General features: G+C 40.9%; 1 pseudogene; it reads left to right on the top strand.

Moving 5' to 3' along the window:
* The first annotated feature begins 200 nt into the window (after positions 1–200).
* Positions 201–2112, top strand: LOC124963307 (ubiquitin-like domain-containing CTD phosphatase 1; annotated as a pseudogene).
* Positions 2113–14942: the final 12830 nt, after the last annotated feature.

Below are 14942 nucleotides of genomic sequence, written 5' to 3'. Positions count from 1 at the left end.
ATATAGCTGCTTATGCAACAACAAGTTTCCTAGTCGATGTCCTTTCTGTATATCTTCTGTGACAGTACCTGTTGCATTATGCAAAGAGAAATTGCCTCCTTTTAATAAGGCTAAAGCAGAGATGTCAGCCGTGGCTCCGGCCCGATTACCTATCAGCCACTGATAAAAAGGCCTCCCCATCCGGTCGCCTTTGGTTCCCTGGTGGACGGTGTCAGCGTCCTCTGCGGCAGGGTCCTCCGCGCTGCAGGTTTTTGGTCCCTACAATGAGGACAATAGTTGTTAATTCACAGTTGTGAAGAATAAATGGGATACTTCAATTAAATTGTTCATTGGTTGTAATAATTGCATGGATAGAGCAATCACATGTTCCATCAAATAAGTGAAAGCATTTGGAAATGCCAGTACTTTGAAATTAGAAAAGCTATTTTTTCCTGAAGGAAAGCTCACCTCCTCATATGCTTCAAAAATGGCTCTCCCTATCATTGTAAAATGGGGTGGACAGGAATATTCAGTGACCACACTTTCAGAAGATGATACTGTGTTAGATCTCAAACAGTTTCTCAAGACCCTTACCGGAGTGCTGCCAGAACGCCAAAAATTACTTGGACTCAAAGTTAAAGGAAGATGTCTTAGGTCCACCCCCTGATAATGATGATGTTGTCAACGACTTTGATATTGAAGATGAAGTTGTTGAAGTAGAAAATAGGGAATAAAACCTACTGAAAATTTCTCGCAGAGTAAAAGAATACAAAGTGGAAATATTGAATCCTCCCAGGGAAGGAAAAAAACTTTTGGTACTAGATGTTGATTATACATTATTTGACCATAGGTCTTGTGCAGAGACTGGTGTAGAATTAATGAGGCCATATCTTCATGAATTTCTAACATCTGCATATGAAGATTATGACATTGTTATTTGGTCTGCAACAAATATGAAGTAGATTGAAGCTAAAATGAAAGAACTGGGTGTGAGCACAAATGCAAATTACAAGATTACCTTCATGTTGGACAGTGCTGCTATGATAACGGTGCACACTCCAAGGAGAGGATTAATAGATGTAAAGCCTCTTGGTGTTATATGGGGAAAGTTTTCCGAGTTTTACAGCAAAAAGAACACCATTATGTTTGATGATATAGGAAGAAATTTTCTAATGAACCCACAAAATGGACTAAAGATAAGACCTTTTATGAAAGCACATCTAAATCGAGATAAGGACAAAGAACTTTTAAAATTAACTCAATACCTCAAGGAAATAGCAAAATTAGATGACTTTTTGGAGCTAAATCACAAATATTGGGAAAGGTATCTCTCAAAGAAGCAAGGACAGTAGTTACAAGCTATACTGGCAGTTATTGAAGATAACTTGAGATCCATGAACTTTTTGCTTTTATGCTAGAAATCATTATGATAGTGCTGGACACTGAAGCAAATATCAGACTGCTTATCCTTTGGTCTTCCAGTTTTTTGTAAATTTAATTTTATATTTTTTGAAGATCATAGCAATAGGCTAACAAAATTCTTTTCCCCCTCATATGAAAATACTGTTACTCTTGAAAAATATTTTCTCCAGCATTGATTACTGAGATTTTTCCACTAAAAAAAGGAAAAAAGAAAGAAAAAGACAAGTGGAGAAAAACTTACTTAACAGTGTCATTTTGTGACTTTGGAAACAGGTTATGTCTTGTGTTTTTGTCTCATTGTGTTATTGATTGCCTAAATCTAAGGCCAGACCCACCTTGAAACTAGGCCTTTTCCCTTAATGACCAAAAAATAAAAAAGAACCTAGTTTGTTATGATTAAAATTACCAGGAATTTTTTATTCCTTGTCAGAGACAAAATTTTTCTTCTATACTCCACTAGTTACACCTCTAAATTCCAACTGTCTCAGTTTGGTCTAGGTGTGTCAGTGTTCTTTAAGTAAAACTGGAGAACACCAGTTGTGATACAGATATGTCCTAGTATGAGAACTAGAAAACATAAGACTGAATAATAAAATTAAGGAACAAGAGTGTTTCTTTTTGTGGCTAAGTAGGAGCACTTCTGCCTGAAAACGTTGTCATAAAAGCAGTTTAAGGCAATAAACTTTAAAATGGGATATATTACCAATTAGCTCTAAAAAAAAAAAAAAAAAAAAAAAAAAGGCCTCCCCGATCCGGTAGAGGTACCATTTTTTGTGAAATTATAGGAAAACTTCTTAAGGGATGGAGATATAGAGAATCCCGGAGCCACCTCTTTATAATCCCAATTTCTGTCTTGACAATGAGTAAATATTGGGGGAAAGCTTTTGTAAGGGGTACAAGCGGGTGAAGCAAGAAACCGTGTGGCATTTGTCGCATTTTTCCTTGCCCATGGAAAATGACCGGTACTCACAGTAACCAGGGTGGTGATATTTACCACTCCACTATTATTTCCCACACCAGATCCAGACTGCAATCCCTGCGAGACCTGCGTGAGGGCAGCAGTCAGTATGTTTAAAGATACACTGTTATGTTGCAAGGGATTGTCCCAGGAGGTGACATTTTTAAGGAGCAGACGCACACAGTGTTGACTGTTACTATGAAGGGAAAAACAAAAGACTTCAGTCAAATTAAAAGATGTAAGATTAAAGACGGAGGTTTCAGTAGACATAGGATCACGACATGGCATTTCCATCTCACAAGTGGTGGCGAAAAGGGTTGGCAAAATATTGGAATCATCATGGATCGGCATAGGTATCGGCCATGCCCGAGTAACCGCCCAGAGCCTTATCTTAGAAACTGGCTTCTGACTGGCCCATTGGATCATCAGGACCAGACACCACAGGATCAGTAGATTCTTCATTCTGTTCCTTCACACCTTTAGCTGAAGTCGAGGCTAGCAGACTCCCAGGTATCCTACGCACGAGTCGCTCAGGCACCCAAAGCGGTTCCATTCGATCCTGTGGAAAAATACAAACAGAACCTCGTGCCCATATCAGCACGGGATCAGGTCCGTACCACTGGCCTGAAAGCACATCCTTCCACTTCACTTTCCCTAAGGAAGTGGGGGCAGGCAGCGAACAATGTCTGTCAGCCGCAGAATTTTCATTTGCATCCAAAGTTAAAAAATTAATGGTAAAAAGAGCCAAAGACAAACGCTCTTTAGGAGTACGGCTTGCTCCCATTCCCCCTTTTTGTCTTTGCAAAAGTTCTTCAATCGTTCTATGAGCTCTCTCCACGATTCCCTGACCTTGGGGGTTGTAAGGCAAGCCATGAGTCAGTTGCACTCCCATAGTGGAGCAGAAAGAGGTGAATTGTTGACCAGTGTACGCCGGCCCATTATCTGTCTTCAAGGAGCATGGAAGGCCCCAGGCGGCCCAAGCCTCTAGGCAATGGGAGATGACATGATGGCCTTTTTCTCCTGCCAAAGCAGAGGCATGCATAATTCCAGAGAAAGTATCTACTGAGACATGAACGTATTTTAGGGAACCAAACTCTGCAATATGAGGTACATCCATTTGCCAAATTGTAAGAGGTCGCAAGCCTCGGGGGTTAACACCAAAAGAAGGGAGATGATGAAATGGAACACAATGAGAACAATCTAAGACAATCTGTCTCGCTTCTGCTCGAGGAATAGAGAAGCGCTTACGAAGTGTTTGGGAGTTAACATGAAATTTGTTATGAAAGTCTCGAGCACTGTCAAGAGAAGAAAGAAAACAAAGTGTGCGGGTAGCGGCATCTGCCCTTGTGTTTCCTTCAACAATAGGTCCAGGGAGAGCCATATGAACTCTTATATGTACAGGATAAAAGGGTGCAGAACGGCCCAAAATCAAATTTTGTAACTGAGTAAATAAAGATGAAACTTTGTTGTTAGGATTGATGGCACCTACAGTTTCCAACACCTTAAGTGTTCCTTAGAGAAGTCCTCTTATTCCCTGGGTTTAGGCTGACTGAGGGCAAAAGATCCAAATACTGGTCTATTTTGCCTTCTGTATTTCAATCTCTAAGTGTGATCTTAATTATCCAGCAAGCCAGTCTCACCAGTCATAAAGTAAGAGTACTGGGCTTTAACTTTAATGTCCATAACTTTACAGTTATTTACCCTTTTATCTAACTGGAGTCTGCATTAGTTTGGAAGTTACCATTATCTGTTTTGGTATCTGTTACCACTATCTGTTAGGTGATGGCTTATTATCACAAGTTACCTAGGTTGCGTGTTCTTGAAGCAGCTACTTCTGCAAAATATTAATAGGTAACAGTTTTACAAAATGAAATAAGTAAGAGGAAAAATATATCTTGCTTGTATAATAGCTATCTTGAATTTTGACTGAGAACCACATTATATTCCCTATTTGAGATCATAGTAATTTTACAACAACAACAAAAAAAACAATCTTTTGATTATAACTTTAAATAAGCTGAAGTCTGACTTATTTTGGAGTCACTTTAACATGCAGTAAGGTGGGAGGCAGAGCCTTATCTCAGGTAAGGCGTGGCTCCTTACAAATCTTAAGTGTTCTAATTCTGATGTTGATCTTTGTGTCTTCCTTAAATATCATTAAGTAGTCTACATATATTGTTTCCTGAGTCTATATAAACTTTATAATTAACACAATTTAACAATGTATCTAAAACATGAATTAAAGAAAGACCGAGAGAGTTTTTAACTCTCCTTTTGTGTGATAAAGTGGCAAAATACCTTCATATTTCACAAAATTAACCTTTAAACAAGTCAGGCTCTAACTTTTATAAATACATTTATATTTGAAGTTCTTTATCTCAATGTAAAAAGTAACAAATTTTACACATACCCCATTGATAGTAGGTCCTATAATAGAACATTAAATGATAGAAATAAATCCCCAATTAAAATTTACTTTTTATAAGTTTAAGATTACCATTACAGACAAGTTTAATCTGGAGAATAGCACAGCTTGATAAATTCCCTGCTTTAAAAACTTGTATACCTAAAAAATATGAACACATTTAATATACAACTAGTGACCATTTCACAATTACCTTGACACTTTTGTCTTACCAAATTTAGTTTTTAAAGAAAAATTTAGACTCTGTAACATAGTACAATACTCTTAACAGTTGTTTAACCATAATTGGATAAACCCCAATTTTTAAGATTAATTGCTCTAAAGAAAAAAAAAAAACTTAATAGACACAAAGTTAAGAGTAAATTAGTGTTTCTAAGAAATCCTTGCCATTTTACCATGTCCTTTTACCATGTGGATTAAACTTTGGTTTATATCAGAACATTAGTATTTCACATTAGGAAAAACCTTAAATAGCTTTAGCTGTCTCACATACACACAACCAACTTAGTTACACACAGACTTGTTGAAACTTGCCCTTTACTTACACACAGACTTTCTTAGCACTTACTTAGACCCTCATGTATTCCATCACACAGGCACTTTCTTACCCAGAAACATTTTTTTTCCTTTTTATTAAATATATTTCCAAACCTAGAACCTTTTATTCTTTCTTTCCTATCTGTTGACCCCTTTTTGTTCACATTCTGAAACAACTCTTATGAAATTTCTGAATTTAGATAAATTGCTCTATTTTAATAAGATTAAATATTTTGTTGTTTATAGTACTCTAATTGAAACACAGTTGAAACTTTTGGGACCCTTTGTATATAGAATTCCACTTGTTAGGACATAACTCTTAGTAACCTTGTTTTTAGTTTAGTGATGACACAAAGCAAGTTTAAACCCTTTTATTTACCAACCTATGAAAACGCCAATAATGTTTAAGTATGATACCCCATGGAATTTGAGGAGTTAAGAGTACTTGATGTTATTTAACAATGAGCATTTTAATTTTGCAAATTAATCAGATGTCTCTACAAACACATTTGAGTAATCCCATATATGTTAACTCTAATTCACTTATTCTGTAAAAACCAAGAATGCAGGCAGGTGTCCTGAACAGTATTTGCTGTCTCTTTCCTGTTGAAGAAAAGTCCTAGAAACAATTGATATTAGACATTGTTTAACATCAACTTCCATTAGTTTGACCACCTAGAGACTTGCAAGTTATTTTTAAAGACATTTCACTTTTATTAGTTTACTCAATTTAAATTGAACCTTTTTAAATCACATGAATAAAAGTATTTGGATCCATTTTTAAATTTTAATTTTAGGAGCGCTCAGTTTTGATACAGACAAAACATGACATTAGACAGTACAACATACACATAACACAAAATCAAAGGCCTTGTAACTTTGTAGGTGAATCTCCATTGCAATGTAACAGATGTTCAAAAACTTTAGTTGAATAAAAAATAGAACTGATCAAAAAGAAAAAAAATCATTAACCTAGGTATGCAAGATCAAAATTATGAGCTCAAAAATACAGCATTAAAGAAAAACAACAAAACAAGAATCCTGGAAAATGAGTTAGTTCTGTGTAGCAGCCCAGAAGTTTAAAACAGACACCCTTTTTTCTTTCTTTTTTTCTTATCTTCAGGTTACCTCCCTTTCCCGCTGAGACTGCTGCAGCCTACATTCCAATGCAGGCTTCAGCAAGGCCAGGCAAGGGGGAGGGAGGATCACCCAGGACTTTTTAACCCTTTTTCTTCCTGGTTGAGAAATCAGGTTAATAGCATTTCTGCATTCTCTTGTACATTGTTCATATACTAATTGTTTAATTAAAGGCATAGCTGCATCAGCATTCCCGAAGATCTTCCCTGCTGCATTTACCATTCTAGCCACGAAATCTGAAAAAGCTTCTGTGGGGCCTTGGGCAATTTTTGTTAAGTTACCTCGCACTTCTCCTTTATTAGGGAGTGCTTTCCAGGCAGCAATGCAGATCTTATTAATTTGTTCATAAACCTCTAATGGAAAGCCTGTTTGCTGATTGGCAAATCTACCCTGCCCCAGAAGCATATCCACATCCCAGGCAGGTTTGCCCATAGCTTGGTTGCGTGCAGCCTGTTCATTGGCCCCCTCTAACACGAAGGCTCTCCAGTCTAAATATTTACCTGGGGAAACACAAGCTTTCACTAAACTGGCCCAGGCCGAGGGGGTCATGCAGAATCTATTGAGCCCCTCTATTTGGGTGATAGTAAAAGCAGCATCCACACCATAAGTGTGGACAGATTCTGCTATATTCTTTATCGTTTTAAATTCTATGGGTTCCTGATGTCTTCCCCCATCATTATCCTGGAATACAGGACAGGCAAACCCCAACTCTACATGGGCAGCCCTCCAAGCTGCAGAGTTAAAAGTTCTACCCGTGCCTGGAACCCCTCCCACATATGGGGGAGGATCATAGGCTAGAGCTGGCTTCTGTTCTTCCTCATAGTCCTTTTGTCTAAAATCTTTTTGCCTCTTAGTTCCCCCTTCTTTTATCTTCACCTTCCGTAAGTGCTGCGTTAGCTCTTTCACTTCCTCATCACCGTCTGATTCTGACTCCCCTGTTTCTTCTGGTGTTCTAAGGGCTTTTAAATCTGGGTATAGTCTCCTCTTTGGAATAGCTCCATAAACCTGTTCTCCTGCACTATGTTTACTGGAAGTACTCATAGAATCCTCGGACTTCTCCTCATGTAGTTGTTCAAGAACTTCCTGTCCTTTATGAATAGCTTCCTGACATCTACCATCAAGAATACATCCTTTTATTAATTTCCATAGCGGTATCACCCCTTTCTCCAATTGTCCCTGCTCCTGAAGGAAATCCAAATCTTTTCCCAACTTATCCCAGCTGGCAGGAGTCAAGCTTCCGGAGACAGCAAACCATGGGACTGCTTTATCAATTCTTACAAGGAATGTTTCTAAAGTACTGCGTTTGACCTTGAGCTCTTTGGAGTGCAACAAAAAATCTAAAGACTGTACTAATGAACTAGATGGAGAATTGCCCATAATGAAAGCAGCGTTCAGAGCAAGCAGAATGAAAGCGAAAACAAAATATCTTTCTTTGTTGATCGACTATGCAAGGTCGATTATATTTTTCTTTGTTGACCGACTATGCAAAGTCGATTATATTTATCTTTGTTGACCGACTATGCAAAGTCGATTATATTTTTCTTTGTTGACCGACTATGCAAAGTCGATTATATTTATCTTTGTTGACCGACTATGCAAAGTCGATTATATTTATCTTTGTTGACCGACTATGCAAAGTCGATTATATTTATCTTTGTTGACCGACTATGCAAAGTCGATTCCCGCTCTCTCTTATCTATAGAAGAGCACCACACTTACCTGTGGTATTCACCGGTGCACCCCCTGACCACTGAAAGTTCTAATTCCCGGGTTTCGGCACCACTTGTCATGTCCCTCGCCCGCAAGAAAGCACGACACAGGAATCTTCCTTCAGCAATTTAATAAGGACCTTATTATTATAAAACCATGGTTTTTCTTCTTCTTCCTCTTGAGCCGAATTCATACACTTTTATACTCTTGCAATAGCCAATCTACTCCTGCCACTTGGCCTATGTTCATAGGTGCTCCCACTTGCAACAGTTGGCTTAACCAAATATGGGCTTGTTTACCTAGAAAGCACTTCAGGAAACCAGCGCCATCTTATCATGGTGGCGAGGCGGCTCGCCACACCTCCTGTTGCTGTTTGAATCATTGTTTTTCATCTCTTCCTCATGGAATATTTTGCTGAGAATGTTCTGTAATGCTGGCTTTCTTTTTGTAAATTCCTTTAGCTTTTGTTTATCATGGAAGGATCTTATTTCATCGTCAATTTTGAAGGTAAGTTTTGCTGGGTATAAGATTCTTGGTTGGCATCCATTTTCTTTCAGGGCTTGGTAAATGTTGTTCCAGGCCCTTCTAGCTTTTAGGGTCTGGATTAAAAAATCTGCTGATATTATTATTGGTTTCCCTCTGAATGTAATTTGATTCTTTTCTCTCGCGGCCTTTAAAATTCTGTCTTTATTTTGTATGTTAGGTATTTTCATAATAATGTGCCTTGGTGTGGGTCTGTTGTAATTTTGTATATTTGGAGTTCTATAAGCCTCTTGTACTTGGTTTTCCATTTCATTCTTCAGATTTGGGAAATTTTCTGCTATTATTTCATGGAATAGATTGTTCATTCCTTTGGTTTGTTTCTCTAAGCCTTCCTCAACCCCAATAATTCTTAAATTTGGCCTTTTCATGAAATCCCGTAGTTCTTGGAGATTCTGTTCATGATTTCTTACCATCTTCTCTGTTTGGCCAACTTTCTTTTCAAGATTAAATAATTTGTCTTCAATGTCTGAGGTTCTGTCTTCCAGGTGTTCTATCCTATTGGTTATGCTTTCTATGGAGTTTTTAACTTGGTTTATTGTTTCCTTCATTTCAAGTATTTCAGGTTTTTTTTTTTTCAGTATCTCTAACTCTTTATTGAAATGATCTCTTGCTTCTCGTATTTGGTCTTTTAACTGTTGATTGGTGTGATCATTTAATGCCTGCATTTGCTCTTTCATCTCCTCATTTGCTTCTCTGATCATTTTAATTATGTACATTCTGAACTCCCTTTCTGACACTTCTTCTGCTGTGCTGTCATTGGGTTTTATTGATGTAGTATCTAGGTTTGTTTGGGACATTTTTTCCCCTTGTTTTCTCATATTGGTCAGATATCAGTGGGACTCTGAGATATTGCAGATTTCCTCTATTGGCTTATAGTGTCCCGGTAGATTTCCAGTGTATCACCTCCCAGCCTTCAGTAGCCTGATGTCTTGGAGGAACTTGATAATGCAGTGCATCCAAAGAAAGCTGCCCCTAGCCCCCTACTGGTTCCAGGGTTTGGAACTGTCTCTGTGCAGAAAGGTTCTCACCGGGGGCCTGCACCGTGCAGCTGGCCGTGTGGGAGGAGCCCACTGCCGGAGTGTGGAAGGCTACCTGGGGAAGACTCTAGCTGCCCTTCCCTGCTCTGATAAGCCACCCCTATCTGTGCCTGCTGCCCAGGCCAAGTTTCACCCAGTGGGGGAGACTCACCCCGTGACTCTATTTTTGTCCAAGTCTCTCAATGCCTTCCCTTCTTGAGTCCTGGGTTCTGGAGTGACTGGAGATGCAGTCACCCTCTAGGCGGCCATCTTGGAACACCCCATGGAAAGAGCCTCGGCCGGAGTGGGCAGAGCCGCCTGGAGAAGTCTCTGGCTGCCCTGTCCTGATCCCAGAGGCTGCTTGGGGATCGAAGCTCTCCGTTGGCTCGGGGACTTGTGGCTGGCTCTATGTAGAAAGGCTCTCACTGGGTGGTCTGTTCCGAGAAGCTAGCCTTGAAAGGCGCCTCCCACCGCAGGGGTGCAGGCTGCTTGGGGAAGTCTCTGGCTGCCCTGTCCTGGTCCCTGAAGCTGCTTGCGGGCTGGAGTATGCTGCGCTGGCTCCGGGACTTGGAGCTTGTTCTGATCAGAAAGGCTCTCACTAGGGGGCCTGCTCCGAGAACCTGGAGAAGCTGGCTGTGTGGGCGGGGCCCACCACCGGAGTGCGCAGGGCTGCCTGTGGAAGACTCTAGCTGCCCTGCCCGGCTCCGATAAGTCACCTCTATCTGGGCCTGCCACCCGGGCCGAGCTTTACCCAGTGGGCAGACTCACCAATGGCTCTATTTTAGTTCGAGTCTCTCAATGCCTCCCCTTCTTAACTCCTGGGTTCTGGAGCGACTGGGGATGCAGTCACCCTCTAGTCCGCCATCTTGGATCGTCCCGTGGAAAAAGCCTGCGGCCGGGGTGGGTAGAGCCGCCTGAAGAAGTCTCTGGCTGCCCTGCCCTGATCCCAGAGGCTGCTTGCGGATCGAAGCTCTCCGTTGGCTCGGGGACTTGTGGCTGGCTCTATGTAGAAAGGCTCTCACTGGGCGGTCTGCTCCGAGAAGCTAGCCTTGAAAGGCACTCTAGGATTATTTTTAAAGAATGTTTGAAATTATTTATGCCAGTATTTACTTTCTGAAAAAAAATTTGAGATGGCACCTACAAAGACAGAAAAATAACACTCTAAAATAAGAATGCATGATGAGGAGCTGGCAAGAGAGGGTAGATGGGATAGAATTGAATAATTGGATATATGAATTTAGAGAGGAATGTCCAGAAAGAGTGGTAGGAGGGTTGATCATGTAGCAGAACTGGACTGTCACAGCTCTTCTGGACAGCATGGAGTGCCTGGTCATGGGAACCAGAGAAAATTTTGAGAGAAAGCAACCATTATTTCTGAAGGCAAGGATGTATCTACTGTAAGAAAGTACACGTGGGTTTTCATAGGAGAATACTGTCCCAGTACAAACTTCCTTCCCCATGAATATTGCTCTCTCTCTGTCCTGAAATGTTGAAAACCCCCACACTCTGGTCAAGGAGAGGAGGGCCAGACAGATACAGAGGCATACAATCAGGATAGCACTTTCTTTGTAACACTGTCTCAGCAGAAGCTGGGTTATGAAACCTGTTCTCAACACTTGGGTTTTTAAATTTTTACTTTCCTGAAATGAATTTAACACAACAGTCTTCTACTTTCTTCTAATATAACCTTTACATGACATTAAAGTTTCTTGGGGAAAAAACCCAGGAACTCTTAAGAACAGTAACTATTCCATAATCAATCTGGTAACTCCCTAGAAATAAAGTATGATCCTCACTACAACTCTCTAGAGAAGCATGCAATCATATACTTTGTCTGATGTTTAAATAACTTTTTTAAAAAGTAAGATTTTCTTTTGAATTATAATCATTCTCTAACAAATCCTTTAATTGCCTTGAAAATAAGATGTAAGTACAATACTTACCCAACTCTATGAAGTAGATAAGCAAATTCTAATTGCACAACCATAGAAACAAAATGATGTTCCCCATTTGTGTACAATGACTCAAAATGCAGTATGTAAAAAATAAAACTAAATAAATAAATAAATTTGGTGAGCAGGGAAAAAAAAAGAAACATTTCTGAAAAGATGGTTTCTTCATCACAGAGGTGTGACTAATCTTAGGATATTCTCTGAGCCCTCTACTCAACACACAGTAACTTTAAAAATGAGGCCATGTTCCCTCACTCTGTTCCCTTTGAGAAGCTTCTGTTTAATTCATTTGGTCAGTTATTAATTGGGTTATTTGATTTTGGGCTGTAACGTTTTCTCAGGACTTTTGTATTGCAGATATTTATCCTTGGTCAGAAGAGTAGCTAGCTAAGTTTTTCTCCCATTCTCTAGGTTTTTACTTCACATTCTTAGTCATTTCCTCAGTTATGCCTAAGGCTTTTAATTTGATGCCATTCCATTTGTTAAATCTTGGCATATTTCCTGAGGTTTAGGGGTCCTATGGAGAAAGGTGTTGCCTGGGCTTTTAGGCTGGAGTGTTGACGCTACGTTTTTCTTTAGAAGTTGCATCATTTTTCCTCTACTTCTTAGATCATTGATCCAGTTTGAGTTGCTTTTTGTGCAGGGTGAGAAATAAGGTTCCAGGTTCATTCTCCTGCATAGGGAGAACCAGTTTTTAAGCACCTTTTTTTAGAAGGCTATCTCCACCCCAGTGTGTATTTTGGCACCTCTCTCAAGGATCAGATGACTGTAAAGGTGTGGGTTTGTCTGTGTCTTCTATTCTGCCCCAGCTTTTACATGGAATTTCAAATATATATTGATTTTCATTATTTGTTATTTTGTAGTTAGTTATACACAACAGGAGACTGCACTTTGACATATCATACATAAATGGAGTATAACTTCTCATACTTCTGGTAGTCCATGATGTAGAATTACACCAGTCATATAATCATTATGCACCTAGGTAATAATGTCTTAGGCATTCTAGTATCTTTCCTACTCCTATTCACCTCCTCTTCTTTACTCGCCTCTGTATAATGCTAAGGACCTCCTTTCTCCCCTACCTGCCCTCCTTCATTGTCAGTTAGCATCGGCATATGTTCTTTGGCTTGATTTATTTCACTTAGCATGATATTCTCCAGCTCTGTCCATTTAATTGCAAATGCCATAAATTAATTATCCTTGAAAGCTGAATAATACGGTATTGTGTATTTATACCACATTCTCTTCATCCATTGACCTGTTGAAGGGCGCCTCAGTTGATTCCCTGGTTTAGCTCTTGTGGAACTGCTGTACGCATTGATGTGGCTGTGGCACTGTACTATGCTGATTTTAAGTCTTTTGGGTCTAAATGGAGGAGTGGTATAGCTGGGCCTAATGGTGGTTCCATTGCAAGTTTTCCGGGGAATCTCCATACTGTTTTCTGTAATGGCTGCACCTATTTGAAGTCCCTCCAGGAGTGCAGGAGTGTACCTTTTCCACCACAATGTTACCACCATGCCTTGCTTATTTTTAAATCAATGAAATTATTACTGTATAAAAATAAACAAGAAAACTGTATTGTGATTGTTTCTGATTGACCAGTCAGAGTCACGTAAATTCTGGGGGTAGGGCCAGGCACTGACCCCTGACCTGTGAATGCCCAGATGCCTTGTGCAGCTGCACACTGCTGGTCAAGGAAGGCTCTGCCTGGCTTGGGCGACCTGATGGTGGCAGTCACTATGACCTGTGGGAGCCCAGACCTTGTGGGGTGCTTGTTCTCCAGCCTAATCCTGTTCCACTAGGCAAAGCTGCCACCCAGGACTTGTGCTGAGAAGAGTGGCAGCCCCTGCCCAGGCACTCAGCCAGTGGGAGCCAGCAGAGCCCCCACACCTGGGCCCTGCTCACCCACATTGGCCCACAACCACAGGCAAAGACCTTTACTGCTCCTGGAAGGTGAGGAAGTCCCTATGGTGCATGGTCTTGGTTCTGTCCAAAAGGGTAAGGCCAGCCTGTTGCAAATGGCCAAGTCTTTTGGAAGATTTACTGCCCATTTGGAGAAGGCCCATGCCTATCATAGATGAACACCCTGATCTCCGCTTTCCCCTAACCTTGAAAAGAAGAGGACAAGGAGAACAAGACTGTGAGGAGGAGGAAGAGAAGGTCTTCTACCAGACTCCCGATGGGTAAGTTATTTTACAGTTCCATGTACATAGTGGACAAACTAACTTCCTTATTTGAAATATCTAGTGTTTCTGGATGATGACATATGTACAAAGAATGTTAAGAGTACAGCATTGTGTAGATTTTTAAAAATGCATTTTGTAAGAAAAGGAATTTGACACATCACTATGGCATATATCTCAGCATATTCAGGTATTTGTGTAATTTGAGGAACATTTATGGTTTTTATTATATAAATCATTCACATCTTTCATCAATGGATTCCTGCATATTATTTATTCTAAGAGGTCAACTGTGCCAAGTGCCAGAGAGCAAAGGACACCAGGAGGAAAACAGGGTGCATAAGTGCCACAGCTCAGAGCCACCAAGTGGATCTACGTTCCCTGGAAATAAACTGGGGGTGGATTGGGGGAGTTTAGAATGGAAAAGAGACAGTTTCAGACAACACTTCAGTTACAGGATAGGAACCCACCTGAATAGGCTGCAGCAGGAATAAATCAACCCAAGAAGGCGGGGAGGGGGAGTTCAGGGCTGGAGAAGCAGCAGGTGCGAAGGTGCTGGCTTTGGGCACAGGCTCCTCTGTCTATCCCGCTGCCTCAGTGGTATCTCCTCACTGCTGACCTCCCTGTCCTGCAGAGCCTCCAATGGAACCAGGGTGGACCCTCTTGGTGCAGGCTGCCAGCTGGGGCATGGAGCAACCCCTCAGAAACAGTCCCTGCCCCATAATTCCAGGTACCTGCCCCTCAGGTGTCATGTGCTGACTCTGACCCACCATGCCTGAATCCCATACCCAACTTTGACACTGGAGTGGGGACCGGGGGAGACGGCCCTACCTAAGCCCTCAGGAAAGTTGGGATTCTTTCACCTGCAAGCTGGGCTGGCAAACCCACTGTGCCCATTACTGGACACATGCAACGGAAGCACCTGGATGGCATGGAAGAACATGGATGTGGGAATGAGGGGGAGGCCGTTCCAGGTCAAGAACCAGGGGTGAAGTGGTAAGTGGCAGCTCCCATGCCGAACATGCAGAGTGGAGTTTGCAGACGAGAGGCGGGAAGAGATGTCTGGAGTTAAGTCAG

The sequence above is a fragment of the Sciurus carolinensis genome, chromosome 13, assembly GCF_902686445.1.
Source record: "Sciurus carolinensis chromosome 13, mSciCar1.2, whole genome shotgun sequence".
NCBI classification, from domain to species: domain Eukaryota; kingdom Metazoa; phylum Chordata; class Mammalia; order Rodentia; family Sciuridae; genus Sciurus; species Sciurus carolinensis.
This window is presented reverse-complemented; position numbering and strand designations above follow the sequence as displayed.